The 16,911-nt window shown below is 35.2% G+C and overlaps 1 pseudogene; it reads right to left on the bottom strand.

Annotated features, from left to right (window-relative positions):
* Window positions 1-10,060: 10,060 nt before the first annotated feature.
* LOC149578818 (wall-associated receptor kinase 3-like) overlaps window positions 10,061-16,911 on the bottom strand; it is a 31,711-nt pseudogene continuing 24,860 nt past the window's right edge.

Here is a 16,911-nt window from a genome sequence, read left to right as displayed (position 1 = left end):
ACATGATGGAGTGTGTACTTCATCGGATGTAAAAATTAGCATCTCTTCAACATGAGATGATGATATGACTCCAAGATTGGAAGATGGTGTAGCTTCACAATTCAATTGTCTTTTGAGTGTAAGAGTCTCATTCATTCTCTTTGTCTTTGAAATTATTACTGTTTGTTTCTTTGTATTGGTGGTTCATGTTCCTCTTCCAAAGATAATTCTTCATTATTGCATTGTTATTTTTTTTGCTTACGTATTATTTTCAATTCATCTCTTTTAATTGAAAAATCTCTCTCCCTTTCTTCTATTGTTTGAGTTTTTGGTTTCTTCCTTGGCATGATGATGATTTCTATATGTCAAATTTTTCAAACATCTAAATTACTTACAATTTGTAAGTAATAGATCATTCAAATACATATACAAATTACAATTATTTCAATGAATACACAATATATATTTAAAAACTTGTAAAATTATAATGAATTTTTCATACATTAAATTTTTTAACCATTTTCAAATAAAAATTCATTCAAACATAGAAATTTCAATGAATTCACTATATATTAAATAACTTGTCAAATTATAATGAAATTTGTCTCTATAGTAACAAAGAATATTTAAAAAGGACTGCACTAACCTTTTCTATAGAAAGAATGTTCAAAAACCCTTCAAATAGTGTATCCAATAATTGAATTTGATGTTTTCTAGCTTCCAATACCATGAAACTTGGATGTTTTCTATCAGAACAACATAACAGTCAATAGACAAAAAAGAGAATATGGGTCAGTAGGGACCCAAACTTTCCTTATAACCATTTTTTGTTGTTTTCATATAGTGTGTATGTAGTATAGTGCATACACACTATGTGAAAAATCTCACTCTCTCCCTATTGCACCCTCTCCCATCCTCTCTCTCTCTCTCTCTCTCTCTCTCTCTCTCTCTCTCTCTCTCTCTCTCTCATCCCACCCTCTCCCATTCCCTACTATCTCTCTCTCCACCCTATCCCACCCTCTCCCATCCCCTACTCTCTCTCTCTCTATCTCTATCCCACCATCTCTCTCTCACCCTTTCCCATCCCCTACTCTCTCTCTCTCTCTCTCTCTCTCTCTCTCTCTCTCCCCCACCATCCCTCCCTCTCTATCCCACCCTCTCACATCTCCTACTCTCTCCCCATACTCTACTCTTTCTCACTCTCTACCCTTTGTCCCTCTCTCCTTCCCTCTTTCCCTCCCTCTCTATTGAAATAAAAGGCTTAAAAGTGCATGCATGTGTGCTCTGTGTAAGCCTTACATTTAAAAATGATTTAAATAATGCATGCACACTATGGTGCACACACTCTATTGAAATATTTAGATTCTACCAAGCCTAAGGATTGAATTTTTCTTGGGGATCCAACCCAAAGGTTTGGAGTCTCTAAACTAGTCTAAGATGAGTTTTGCAGCAAGCATACAAAAAATGATTGATTTTTCTTGTGTGCTCTCCTTCAAGTTTCCTCATGGTTGAGCATCGACAAAATTAGGTTACTTGATATTGTAAATCTCTATGTTAGCTATATAACCATATAATTTATTTTGAATTCATACTATTTCAAGTCTTTCAACTATAATTTCCTTTGAATGTATGTCCATATCTCAACAACCAACATGTACTAATTGGGGTGTAGATTTTAGCCCATTCATCAAATTTCACAACTTAATTTTTTAGAAACTAAACTCCATTCTACACACTTTTCAAAAAAAGTTATGATTTTAGATTAGTTTGCAATCATTTCTAGGAGAGCACACAAATATTTCACATTTTTGGGATGTGTTTAATTACAAAATTCATTAGAAAAATACACATAAAATTACCTAAGAAATGTGGGATAAACTACACGGTGTTAGGTAAATTTTGACCAAGAATTTCAAAAAATAAAAGTTAAAATTTTAGGGGAGCCATACTTTGCACTATGTTATGATTTTTCTAAAAATATAGTACCACTTTCTGTGGCCCTCTTTTTTAAGGACCTAAATCTAAACCATCTTGAAAATAAATTAGTAGTTGAGAAACTATATTCAAAGGAATCCTACTTTTGCTTTTGTCATGTCTTAAACTTTTTGCATATCTATCTTCAAATTCTTGTTAAAGTTTAGAAATTGTTGATTTAAAAAAAAAATTGGCCACTTATACCCCCCTTTGGGCACCACAACTTGGTGCATTTACCCACTTGTGTCTTGGTACCTTTATGATAGATTGCTATCAGGTTTTCCTCAACCTAGATGTTGGTTATGACTTGTGGATTGATATTTGTATGGGACTTAAGATCATCTCCTCAACATAGTGTGAGTGGGCCATTTAGGTTTCATAAGGTCCTATGGTAGTGTTTCTTATACCATTGAGATCTGACAACCAAATGTCGTTGTTGGATGTACTTGTGCAATTATTCCTGTTAGGATATATATTCTACCAATATAACTAAGAGGGTGGGTGAATCAGTTATCCAACTAATATCACAATTATCAACATTATTAATCTTTAATAATATGAGCAATATAATCAAAAACCACAACAAGATACTTATACACAATAACACTAGATATGTTAACTAGGGAAACCCTTGATCAGAGGGAAAGCCTTAGTGGGGTTGGTACCCACAAGATGGTGTACTAATATAAATATTCCTTGTTAGAGGATGGACCCTATTAGGAGTCTATGAATACATTCAGTACATATGAATCCTTATTAGGAGAATTTGAATTCTTGTTAGAAGATTCCAACCCTTTTAAGAGTTGTGCCAACCCTTTTAGGAGTTATGGAAGACAACTAGACCCACTACCCAAGTAACTTCAAGGTTAAGACCAATGAATCCACTGTCCAAATGATCTTTGTATTATTCCTTCCAAAATAATAGAAATGAAACATGTACTTCATCTTCCTCTATCCTATCAACCAGACTTTTAATCCTTCAGATCTTGTAAGAAATTTACAAAACTCGCATCCAATAATCCCTTCAATTTCTTACACTCATTTAACAAACAATTTGCTACATTTTGTACTTTTCACTTCATACAACAATGGATACATTAAAATCAAGGAAAACATCTTTCCTTTATACCGTATCTTCAAAATAATTCCTTGAGTCAACCTTGAGGCTTTCCTAATTATTTATAATAAGATTAATTAATTAATTACAATTAAAATAGCACTATTGGCTCATAGTCTACACAAAAATTCACACGTGTGATACTAGGGCATTTGCACTCACTGACATCATCAATAGAATGTCCTCTGTCATTGGTTGACTACACATCTCTTCATTGCATCACCGATGGAAGATATCCAACAAACATTAGGAATAGTTTTCCCAATACTCTATCTCTAAACTACTCTCTATAAATCATGTACAACTTCCATACGTCTTTGAGTCACATGCTACACATTGAACCATGCATCAAGACACTATGTTGAACATGTCCATGATTATGCATCACCAGAAAATCAAACCATTGTTCATACAACTAAGATCTCTCTCTGCTACTCAACCAATCTTTATAGAAACCATACTATATTTATCACATCAATGAAAAACATAGTCATGAATGCAACATGTTAGTACTTTCCAATGCTGAGGATACTTCCCCAAATTAGTATCATTAGCATTCATTCTAACAATCTCCCCCTTTGGAATTTATGGAAACATATATGAAAAACATCTAAGTTCCAAGAATACCAAAATAGTACTCTATTGTTGTTGCTACTTTCATCTTCACAAATCCTATTCATTATCCAAGTCAGAAATCCTCTAGATTCTAGGATTAGCACCAATTGTTCAATCACTAAAAAATTCTCAACACATTAGGTGCATGTCTCTTGCTTCCTAACATGAATCTCTCTAAATTTCCCTAAAGAGATATTTCTCCCACATTCAGACTTAGGAGTTATTCTCCTCTATTACTTAAGAGATATTTTTCAAGCACATTCTCCCCCATTGACATCAATGTTAAAGGCCTCAATATTAAAAAATACCAATTGCTAATACACTACTCCAAGTCTTCAACCAACTCAAGTGTCCAAAGAGATTATTCAAAACAATATACCAAGAGTTCTTAATGACTCAACTCATCACAGATACTCCCCCATATGGGAAGCATCAACATTTAGTCCAATCTAACAATAGTGTGTTGTACCACTGGACTGATGCACTTACTACATCATCTACTAAGAAGTAGGTAGGGGCATAACCCCAAGCATACCTCTCAAGTACTCAAATGTATCTTTAGGAAAAGGCTTCATAAAGGCATCTGCAATCTAATCTTTAATACTCACATACTCCAATCTGATCTCCTTTTCTACTTCTTTTTCTCTCAACACATGATACTTAATAGATATATACTTAGTCTTAGAATGTAATACTAGATTCTTATACATTCTCACTATACTTGTGTTATCACGTTACATAGTAATAGGATTCACAAACTCAATTCTGATATTCTTCAGCATTTGCTTCATTCACATTACTTGATTACAATTATTTTTTGCTGCAACATACTCTACCTCAACTCTACTGTATGAAAAATAATCTTGCTTCTTGCTTAGCCAAGAAACTAATCTTCCTCCAAGAAAAAATATTCCACCATTGGTGCTCTTTCTGTCATCCATATTTCTTACATAATTTGCATCAATATATGCACATAGAGTAAAATCACTTGATCTATCATACCAAATTCCATAGTCAGATGTTCCTTTCAAATATCTTAATATCCTCATTACTACTACAAAATAACACTCCTTGGGATCACACTAGTACATTTGAGACCATTTTTTGACCATTATTGGTCAAAATTTCAACCCAAACTTCAACCAAACTTCGACCAAATTCGACCAACCCATTGGTCAGAATTTTTCCAACCAAAATTTTGACCAACCTTCTGGTTGGTCAAAATTTTGACCAATACGTTGGTCAAAAAACCTCCATAGCCATGGTGCAAGTTCTACCAAGAATTGGTCAAAAATTTGACCAATGAAGGTAGAAAATTTTGACCAATAAAAGTAGAAATTTTGACCAATAAAGGAAAAAAATTTGACCAATAAAGGTAGAAATTTTGACCAATAAAGGTAGAAATTTTGACCAATGAAGGTCAAAAATTTCAACCAATAAAGGTAGAAATTTCGACCAATGAAGGTCAAAAATTTTGACCAATGAAGGTAAAAATTTTGACCAATGAAGGTAGAAATTTCTACCAATAGTTAGGTGCAAATTTTTTTCAGGCATTCTATAAAACAGTCACATGCCTTGCGTATGATATGACATTTTGCATGCATCTTGCACTCTCATCCGGCTGATGATGGATTATGGAGAGTGATCTAAAACCATGATGCTAAAAACACACACAATCAAATCCAAAACAAACTTGCATTACAAATGGATTGTGGAAATCTAATATTGTTAATTTTGCATGCATGTCTACCAGGACAAATATATGTTTAAGTTGTGATTGTCCTAGTAGATATGCATGCAATTTTACCAATATCAAATTTCCACAATCTATTTGTAGTGCAAGTTCATTTTGGATTTGATTGTGTATTTTTTAGCATCATGGTTTCAGATCACTCTACGTAATCCATCATTAGCTAGATGAGAGAGAGTGTAGGATGCATGCAAAATGTCATATCATACACAAGGCATGTGAACTATTTTATAGAATGTCTGAAAAACACTGACAGTAACTAATATGAAAAATATATAATTAGTTATATGATTGGGACAAATCATGTACCAGTGAGTTGGTCAAAATTTTGACCAAAATTTTTTTGACAAATTTGGTCGAAAATTGGGTCAAAAATTTGATCAATGAAGGTCAAACAATGAACCCAAATGCACTAGTGCAAGTATGCTCACCAAGTTGACTCTTTGAGTTCGGTCATCAAGTCACCCCACCAAAGTGCCTCATCAAGGTCAGTCTTTAGGTCCACTCGTCGAGCTTGCTCACCAAGTCAACTCACCATGTCACATCTCTAAGTGGCCTCACTAAGTCAGCTCGCCAACTTGCCCCACCAAGTTGCCACTTTAAGCCCACTCACCATGTTAGATCGCCAGGCCGACTCCCCAAGTCAGCTCGCCAAGCTGACAATTGAAGTATGCTCACCAAGTTGACTCTTTAAGTTTTCTCACCAAGTTCTCCCCCTAGGCCAACTCTCCAGGTCAGCTCACCAAGTCACCCCCACCTAGTCACCTCAACGAGTTGACTCATTAAGTCAGCTCATGAAGTTGACTCACCCAGTGGTTTTACCACCTTGCCCCAGCAAGTGGGCTCACTCAGTGTGCTTACAAAGTTGCCCCATAGAGTTGCTTCTCTAAGCTCGCTCACCATGTAAACTCACTTGGTCGACACGCCAAGTTGACACTTTAAGTTTTCTCATCAAGTCACCCAACCAAAGTGCCTCATCAAGTCCAGTCTTTAAGTACACTTAGTAGGTTGGCTCACCAAGTCGCTTCATGAAGTCACCTCACCAAGTGGCCTCGATAAGTTAGGTCACTAACTTGCACCACCAAGTCACCACTTTAAGTTGACTCGCTATATCAACTTGCCAGGCCGACTCCCATAGTCAGCTCGCCAAGCTGACAATTCAAGTATGCTCACCAAGTTTTCCCCTAGGTCAACTCTCCAGGTCAGCCCACCAAGTCACCCCCCACTGAGTCACCTCAACGAGTTGACTCTTTAAGTCAGCTCACCAAGTCTACTATTCAAGTACGTACGCCAGGTCAGCTTGCCAAGCCCACCAAGTCATGTCACCAAGTTGATTGTTTGAGTACACTCACAAAGTTGACTCTTTAAGGTTGGCTCACCAAGCCAACCCACCAATTCATGTCACCAAGTTGCCTCACCAAGTCAACTCACCCACATGTCCCACCAAGTCCCCAAGTTTTCTCGCCAAGCTGATAATTCAAGTGCGCTCACCAAGTCGACTCTAAGTTCTCTCACCAAGCCCATCCCCTAGGTCAACTCTCTAGGTCAGCTCACCAAGTCACTCCCACCTAGTCACCTTAATGAGTTGACTCTTTCAGTCAACTCACCAAGTCTACTGTTCAAGTACACATGCCAGGTCAGCTCGCTAAGCCAGCCCACCAAGTCATGTCACCAAGTCGATTGTTTGAGTATGCTCACAAAGTTGACTCTTTAAGTTCTCTCATCAAGTCACCCCACCAAAGTACCTCATCAAGGTCAATCTTTAAGTCCGCTCACCAAGTTAGCTCACCAAGTCGTCACACCAAGTTGACTCACCTCTCGCCTCACCAAGTGGACTCGCTAAGTCGGCTCACCAACTTGCCCCACCAAGTCAACTGTTCAAGTATGCTCGCCAAGTTGACTCTTTGAGTTCGGTCATCAAGTCACCCCACCAAAGTGCCTCATCAAGGTCAGTCTTTAGGTTCTCTCATTGAGCTTGCTCACCAAGTCAACTCACCATGTCACATCTCTAAGTGGCCTCGCTAAGTCGGCTCGCCAACTTGCCCCACCAAGTTGCCACTTTAAGCCCACTCACCATGTTAGATCGCCAGGCCGGCTCCCCAAGTCAGCTTGCCAAGCTAACAATTGAAGTACGCTCACTAAGTTGACTCTCTAAGTTCACTCAAGTCTACCCCCTAGGCCAACTCTCCAGGTCAGCTCACCAAGTCACCCCCACTTGCCCCACCAACTCGCCACTTTAAGTTAACTCGCCATGTCAGCTCGCCAGGTTGACTTCCCTAGTCAGCTCGCCAAGCTGACAATTCGAGTACGCTCACCAAGTGGACTCTTTATGTTCACTCACCAAGTCCACCCCCTAGGTCAACTCACCAAGTCACCCCCACCCAGTGCTTATTGTGAACAAACCAATCTAGATCATAAGAGAAATGATTAGAGATTATTATGAAAGGGTGCAACTGAAAAGAGAGATAACTCATGTCATTTACAACATGACTAATCATTTCTAATGAAAGCTGTAGAAAGGTAATTCTATCATTCGACTCAGGTTGATTGGAAGAACTTATTATATTTTGTATCTCACAATGATCACTCTATAAGAGAGCATATTGTCTTTCACACCCATTCAGTGCAGGCATATAAAGTCTACCATCAGAAATGGCATCATCTTTGAGTATATTTATATTGTCATATCAGACAACCTATCACAATATTTAGAGCATAAATATAAAGTTATATCAGAGACAGCCTGCATATTTGCAAATTCTTACTTGTATATCAGACACAACGAACAATACAAGGTACTAAGAATTTGCTTAGTCATTGCATGTAATTTCCTGTATATCAAAAATAGAAAATATATATCATCTTGATTGTTATGCAATCATAATTATTTTGATCTGAACCATACTGTATATGCATTTGGAATTAAGAATCATTCAAATATTACTTTAATACAAGAAATTATTTCTATATTCATTGAATTATGAAGAATTCAAGTAGTATCTTGTAATAAAAAACATAAGGAAATTACAACCACCAAATTATGTGACTGAGAAGTGAGTCTACAGAGTCTTCAATTGCTCGTTTTACTATAGACATAATTTTCCTAAGAAGCTTTACCCTAGCCATGAATTGATACTCCAATGACACATACTCACAACCACTAGTTTTCTGTCCACCAGGGTCCCTGCCAATATTTGAAGGTTGCATATGATGCATGACTACTACTAGGATTTTCTCCACAAAAAGAAATTCATGTTGTCATAAAAGCTATTGTCTAGTAACATCTTGGCAAATCTCGTGCCTCTAAATTTCTAATGATGTCTTTATATGTCGGATCCCAATTGTGACACTTACAAATAACACATTACATATCTTCCTAGAATGTTCTTGACAGGAAGAGATCCCCTATTTTAAAATAAGACAAATCAAAGTCAGTCCATTTAAAAGTCAGATATACAAATATAGGTGGCACACAGTCTATTAGAAACTTAAGCGTCCACTCTACTTACCAAACATGAGAGTCACAGTTGTTGTTCTGGTTATTGCCCATCACAAAAACATAGCCATGAGGCACATGCTACAAATGGATATAACATGAAATGTAGAGATTTTAGTTAACTTTATTGATCGTGTAATCAATGAATAACAAAAGGATATGTGATGTGTGAAACCTCTATCTTTATGAATATTGTAACTTTAATTCCCATATGAGTATTGTTTCCAGTGTAACAAATTATGTTAATTTGTCAGGATTCAACTACGTGGAGGGTTTGAGTCAAAACTTATACATTTAGCATATTTTGCAGGAGGACCATTGTCTTCTACACCCAATATGTTCCCAGCATTCAATGGCACAATTTCCTAAAATCTGTAAAGAAAAGAAAGAAAACCAAATGTTTAATGTTTACAACTATGAACACTTCAAAGAAATATAATAACATGTCAATGCCCCTTATTTGTGAGAATTCATCTGGTAGATTAATTACCACTCTGAGCGTGGATGAAAATGTTGATTTGAATGTTTATGTACACTTATTAAGTTTTAATGTAAAGACCTTATTCATGCCAAAATTTAAATGAAAATTGATTAGGATAGAAGGATTTTAATGAGTTCCAGATTAAGGAAAAAGGCACTGGTATAGGGAGAGCCATCTTGCACCTTCTGAGACATGTTTTGAAGATGGACACATCTCTGGTATGAGATATGTCTCCATTAAATTTTAGAAATTGAAGAATTTTGCAATACAAGTTAAAAGAAAAAAAGAGCAAATAAATAAAACAAGAATATATAATGTTTCAAGATGATAATTTGAATGATACAGAAATCCATGTAAAGTTATAGTGATCAGGTATACACCTTTTAAGAGGGATATAAACAATTGTATGACTAATCCTTTGTTAGAGAGAACCTTCACTATTAGCATTCTTGTATGACTAATATACTATTCTTATTTTCAAAGTTCTATACCATGGAATTTTCAAACATTGTTAATTTTTTTTTTAAATACCTCGAAGTCTATGGAAAAGAAATTTAAAAACAAATAAACCCTCCAAACAATATTTTTCTTTAAATTGCTTCCACCTCTGAGATTTGAATATTGATTATTAGATAGGTTCAAGAGATACTAACCAGTGTTAGATGCCAAATAGATGATCACCATAGCAACATCCCATTTTCCTTCTTTATAAAGAGGTTGGTTTTTCCGAAGATCACCTAGGAAATCCTTGGGTGAAAGTATGTCCATTACAGGAATACCTTCAATTGGACCAGATGCAATACCATTTATTCCATAACCTGTCCCCCACTCTAAAGCCATAGATCTTGTAAGACTATTAGTAGCTGCATGTAAACAAAACAAAAATTTGCTAGATAACTTGTTTAAATTATTATGTAAGTAAAATGACTCTCATGTTTATGTTGAAACATTTAAATTTATTAAATAGTTAATTCAAATCTTAATCCAAGAAGAATATAATGATTTAAAATGAACCTTTGCAGTAGAGACATGAATTTGATACCAGAAAGCTGAGGTACTGTATTGTAGCACTTAAGTTTAAAATAACACCAGCCTCTGAAGGAGGCTTTCCAATTCCACCTTCCCTCAAATACTTCAATGCTACTTGACTCATTGTAAATGTGCCAACAACATCAATATCCAGTACTACAAACACATGTAATTTATCTAACTTCATGCCACAGTTAGGGAGAAAAGCTAAAACATCTTAAAAGAGTTGACAAAAACTTAGCACTTCCTCCATTGACATACGTCATAATGAACTAAAAAGTATGAGTCATCTACACTCTTCAAAAACAAGTCCTTAAGAAATTATGCTTCAACAGAGAGATCAATTCAAACATCCAAGTGACTTGGCACTATTCCGTAGAACATCAATGTCAAAGCAACTTCAATAAATCACTCAACCTCGTTAGGAAGCCAATTTGAATTTCTTTCCCCATCATTTGCCATAGCATAGCTAATCAAAAACATGCGTGCTTAGACAATGACAAATACTCAAGTTGTAGTCTCCCTATGTGTGCTCCCATGAAGCACTCAGTCATTTCTCATCCACAGGTTTCAATACCCTCATTAGATCATCCACATTCAAGATAATAATTGTGAAAGACTATAATGCACAATAATTAATAAATATTGTACAGATTATGGAAAAACTTAATAAATTTCTTGTGCTACTCTTTGTTTGAAGGAATTACATTGAGGGAGTGCTCACAAAGATGAAGCACCACGACTTGCTCAAAGGCTCAACCATTCTAGTACTACTCCAGCTCAAAAAGGCTTAACTATGGAGTTTCCTCCATGGTTTAAACCACTCTACTTGGAACCCCATTTGCAAAACCTACAACAAGTGTTTCACCTTATGAACCATTCATTAGAAAGCCCCTTGAGCTCATCAATAGATAAGCCTAAGAAATAGATTTGGACAGCCAACTCAGTTTCATAAATGCTCTTAGAGACTGCATGTTGATGAAAAATCATACACAAAAGCATTATAGTATAGACTATTGTAATATGCAGCCAACCAGAGGGCCCTATACTATGCCCCATATCCTTCAAAATGTACAAAAAAATTGGGTTTCATGATCATGTCAAACATACAATATCGAAGGAATGTTCTGTAAATAATCTATAAACAGTATCCTTCCAAAACCAAAGGGAGCCACATGCCTTGGAAACTATTTTGACTTTAATTGCGTATGCAAACTTGCAATTTTGCATCCAACAACTTCCAAAAATAATTGGCAGGCTTCAAAACTTTGGAGATTCCAATAAACTCTATCCTTAAACAAAATCTTTGAGTAATAAATGGCATATTTCTATTTGAATTTATTAAATAGGACTCTGTTAATATGATCAAGGAGAAGATACACACACTAATACATTATAGTTTATGCTCTCAACATTTTCTTGATCAGAAGGCCCTGAGCTGGGACCCCAACACCTGTAATCCATTAAAAATATTGGATTTAGTTATTTTTCCAAAAAAGTAACTTTCAAGGGATATTCCAAATATATATATAGAATGACAACACTCCAGAAGTGTAGAACCATATCCTTTATAAATCTATTATACTTCTGTTGTATAAGAAAATTTATAGCTTGACGTGTAAAACCTACTCATAATGACCTATACTGCCATTGGAGGATCCCATATTTCTATCCCTTTACAATACCTTAGGCTAGTAAATAGGAGTTCTTCTCAAGTGTGCAACCAATAGAGCCCAATAGGTTTAGCACGTATTTAGTTTAGAGTTCATCACGAGACTTGTTGTACCTATAGATTTATCTATATAACATATATATATATATATATATATATATATATATATATATATATATATATATATATATATATATATATATCTAGTGATAAGTAGATTAAATCTTGGATTTCTATATCACTAAATCAAAATGGTATCATAGAAGATGATGTCCAACAAGGATAACTACAGCATTCCAAGTTGATCTATAGAGGTCTAGTCATCAGACAGTAATAAGCCGTCATAGTTGTAGATTGCACCAGCTTGACCAACTTCTTGCACTAATATCAGCATAAATGAAGAAAACCCAATCTAAGGAAGAAATATTTTCTTCTAAGAAATCCAAGATTAACTAGCTGATTGTTATGTAGATAATATAAAAAAAAGCATATCGATGCTCTGAACATGATAAGGGCAACAATGCCTAGGAAAAAGGACTAGAATGATGACAAATTTGAAATTTGCCTATTCTAGAGAAAAATTGCATCTCCTCTTTCAATCTTAAAGTTTAGTTAGATAGCTCAAAAGTTAGGAATAATTAGCAGCGCAAGTGTAGCAAGCTGCCCCATGTGGGAGTACATGTTCAAACTTCAATGAACCCTTATTAGTTTTAAGAGCCTATTGTTTTCTGAGAAATGCATGCCAAGCATTAGCAATAATCCAGTATCTGTGCAAATACCTGCTTCCTTTCTTTGAACCAAAAGCCCCATCTTTGGATGACATGCCTATTATCATTAAATAAATAGAAAAACCCCTTTGTTAACAAGGTGGAAATAGACCAATTGGGAAACAAAAGACCTAAGTACATATTCACACAAACCTTTAGTTCCAGCCTTTGATTGATCATCAGGATTGATAGTTCCTCCCCATACAAATGCTTTTCCACCATGTACATCATCTACCTTGAAAGATTCCACAAACTCTTCATATAAGTGAGATGCTTCTTCATCTGCTCTCTGCACCACAAGAACAAATCATACAAGATAGCTTAACAAGGAGATTATATAATCAAGAAGAAAAAAAAATTGTTCATGACTAAATCTCAAAGTCGATGATATGTACCTTTTTCTTAGCCTCCTCTTCTTCTCTATGCTTTTGAAATGGGGTCTTCTTCCGAATCACAGAGAATGAAGTCATCTTCTCATCAAACGGTATCTGTTGAAAACATGCCTATTTAAGAACAAGTAGATTTCCACAATCCATGAGATATTTGCAACTTGCCGGTTGTGTAAAATTTTTTGCATCAACCTTTCAGATAGCAATGACTGAAGTCTCTTCACCTCATTTTTGAGCTCCAAATCTAGCAACAAAAATGTAGTGGAAGGTTTTGTCACATAATTAAATCTCTGCCTTACGTACAGCAATTAGATGCATCTGCAATATATCATAATACCAAGACTAAGCTTAACAGTTACAAAAAAAATTTAAAAGACCAAAAACTTACTCTCTGTATATTGTGCAAGAAGATTATTTTTCCACTCTATCTTTTCCAGTTCTAATGACCTCAACCTACACAAACATGAAAATCACAAGTACACGATATCCATTTTCCAGCATCAAGAAAAAATGCAATATTAAAAATCTTTTTAAAAGTAGTGTATACCAAGCCAACCCCAATTAAAATTATTCAAATGAACAAACCAGTCATTAGTAAGGAATATACCTGTTAAAAAAAAATTGTGATTTTTTCATCATCAGCATTTAACTTCAACCAATTGTTTGCCCTTTTTGTTTGTTCAAGCAACTCCTGGTGAGTTGTTGAACAATAGTGAATAAATTTGAATAACAAAAAATTCAAGAATAGGCATCACAAAATTGAATAAATTTGGTAGCAACATGATTCAAGTTTTCCATAAGAGGACAACCCTTGACAATTCAGTCTCTAGGAACTAGCAGTCCCATCCAAAGCACCATCAGCATTGGTACTTATGAATACCACAATCTTTGATAAAATAATTCTTCAATCATCCCAACTTTTTGTTCTGCATTTTTTTTTCTTGATTCATTTTTATCTAGTTTAGAATCTCTAATGAGATTTGACAAGAGATCATGGTTGTTAATGAGGGTCACTCAACCCTCTTATTTTCCCCTTTTGCAACCATTTGAAATAAAAGTTGAAGTGAATCATCTTCAATCAAACTTTGTGCTGCTCCGAGGCGACTAGCCAATGCCTTCATTATATGCACTATATTTCCTTCTACCTAAAAATGTTTAACCAATAACCACTATCATGCAAATCCACTAACAATTTTACATTAAAAAAGCATCTACATATAGTGGATGCATGCATTTTCATAAGAAAAGGACCTCCCATATACATTGTGGTGTCTATGCATTTGTCCAAAAATAAATGTGGATTCTACAAGTCTAGTGGTTGTATCAAGCATTGACCGGATGATCTTTTGGTGCAATGGAAACCCTAGCTTGTAAGAAAGCCTTAATTCACATGAGCCTGCATGATTTCACTTTCTGTAACTCACTGGTAATGATAAGTTATAATCAATGATAACAAACCAGTATTAACATACTCCTCCCATGGATTTGAATTACAAAATTTGATAATCCTGAGTCATAGCTAGTCAAAACCTAAACAATGTGTATAAAAATTTGGCATCTTCACACATTTGCAAAACTTAACCCAACATGCCACCTCCCACATAACTTCCTGGGAGTAGTAGAAAAATTACTTTTTCCACATGTACATATCAAAGCAAATTCATGTGGAATATAGCAATCACAACAATTATAATAAGATGTTCAAATATTTGAGTTTTTATAGCCATAATTTAAATTGATATTAACGATGCCACATTAAAAAACTCTTGCATGAACGAAAAAGATGATTCAAGAGCTACATTGAAAGGTAAAATGACATATAAATACATTTGAGAAATATAAATATGTTAGATGAGGCCACCTAAGTTATAGTGGTTTCTTGGTGGTCAATTTTATTGACTAGATTCCATCAAGCAATATAATGTAATTGTTGGCTACTTGTGTAATCTCACTACTTGAGATTGAGTGTGGTTTGGCAACCTCAATTTGTGATGGCTTGAGGTGATGTCTAAAAATTTTCATTCAACAAACAAATCTAGGTGTGACTTGTTGTATTCAGTACATGTTGTTGCTTCAGATAGACTGAAAAATTCAATTGATGCCCACCAAAAAAGTTTGGGTGTCTTGGCATTTTCAAACCTAGTTGCAGTCTTAGAGGGAGACTTGAATGGTGAACCCACACTCAAGGGTCAACCTAAAAGCTGGTTTGAGGCCATATTTAGAATTTGTTTCTTCAGGGAGGCTTTTCAGAAATCATCACATGCTTGATTGTTCCGTGGAGTGCTTAAAACTTGTTATGGTTCAAGGTAGATTGTTGAAAGTTTGATTGCTATTCACTATTTATGCTTGCTTATGGCTTCTTGTGCTCAAGCTCTGTGGCTTGAAGATATTACAAGGTTGAATTTCAATCAAACCTAAGGTGCACTTAAGCTTTGTGGCTTGAGGTTACAATCTCCTCTTTTGATATGACTTACCAAAGCCAAAGAAAATAGTTTTGTAGAAATCAATAATAACCACAACCACAATTTGGAGAAGTAAGAACCTATACTTCCACATTACTAACAATATCTAGAGATAATAGGACTTCTACAAAAATAGGTAAAGGTTTATCAAGAATACAAGCAATATCAAGAAGGATCTCAAAATACATAGAGTCCAGAAAATAGCAACCCCAACAAGAGTTACTATATTCAAAAATAATCTGCTTGATACATTAATTTAGGAGCAGAACCACTACTAGGAAACTCATTCCATGACCTTGAGAGCCCGCTTATGCTACAAGCTAGTAAGGATATTGATGTAAGTTCCAGCTGTCTACTTTGCCCACACGTATGTGGGCAAAAAATTTTCTTAGTAGTCCTATTGTTGATCCTATTTCCCAAAGTCAAATTGTGATATTGCTATCAGACTTCAATTGTGTAGCTTTTTGGGTCAAACTCATTGACCCATGTTTCAATGAACATTTATTTACATCTTTAAGTAACTATTCAAGAAAAAAAACCACCTATGGACACTCAATTTTGAGTTATAGGAGGTTCGACAATCCGAACAACACTAAAACAAAGTCATTAGATTATGAATTACATTTTAAGAACGTGTATCTACAGCACTTACCAATTGCCTTCTTGTTGTAAGAAAAATAACTGTTGGAAGAAAAATTATAGCAGGGCAAAAAGAAAAGTTACATTGCGTGAACAAATTGGAGCACCTGGAGCGAACTGTTGAGGGAAAGATGAGCATCCGCAAATGTGTCAACCAATTACCATTACAAATCTAATGTAATCCTTGTAATGTTGGAAACAATAACATCTTTGGGAGAGATTCATGGAAGAAACACTACCAATAGCTGGACTTGATTGGTCGTAAACAAGAAGTTGAACCAACATTAATTTTAAGCACAACTGCAATAGATTTAAGACAACAATTAAGCTCCAGAACATTGGCTTTCCACATTAACTCCAACATTGTGCCCATGCCTATCTTGGGAAAAAGTGAATCATTCAATTACATGAGAAGATTCTATAAATAAAAACTGTTGAGTAAACAATCATAACCAAGACATCTTACCAAAACAAAAAAATCACTAAAAATTCAATCTAAAACATTCAAATTTGCCATGTTAAAGTAAGTCTAAGTCTAATG

Source organism: Cupressus sempervirens, chromosome 1 (genome assembly GCF_028749045.1).
Source record: "Cupressus sempervirens isolate cs-2001-9-10 chromosome 1, ASM2874904v1, whole genome shotgun sequence".
NCBI lineage: Eukaryota > Viridiplantae > Streptophyta > Pinopsida > Cupressales > Cupressaceae > Cupressus > Cupressus sempervirens.
This window is presented reverse-complemented; position numbering and strand designations above follow the sequence as displayed.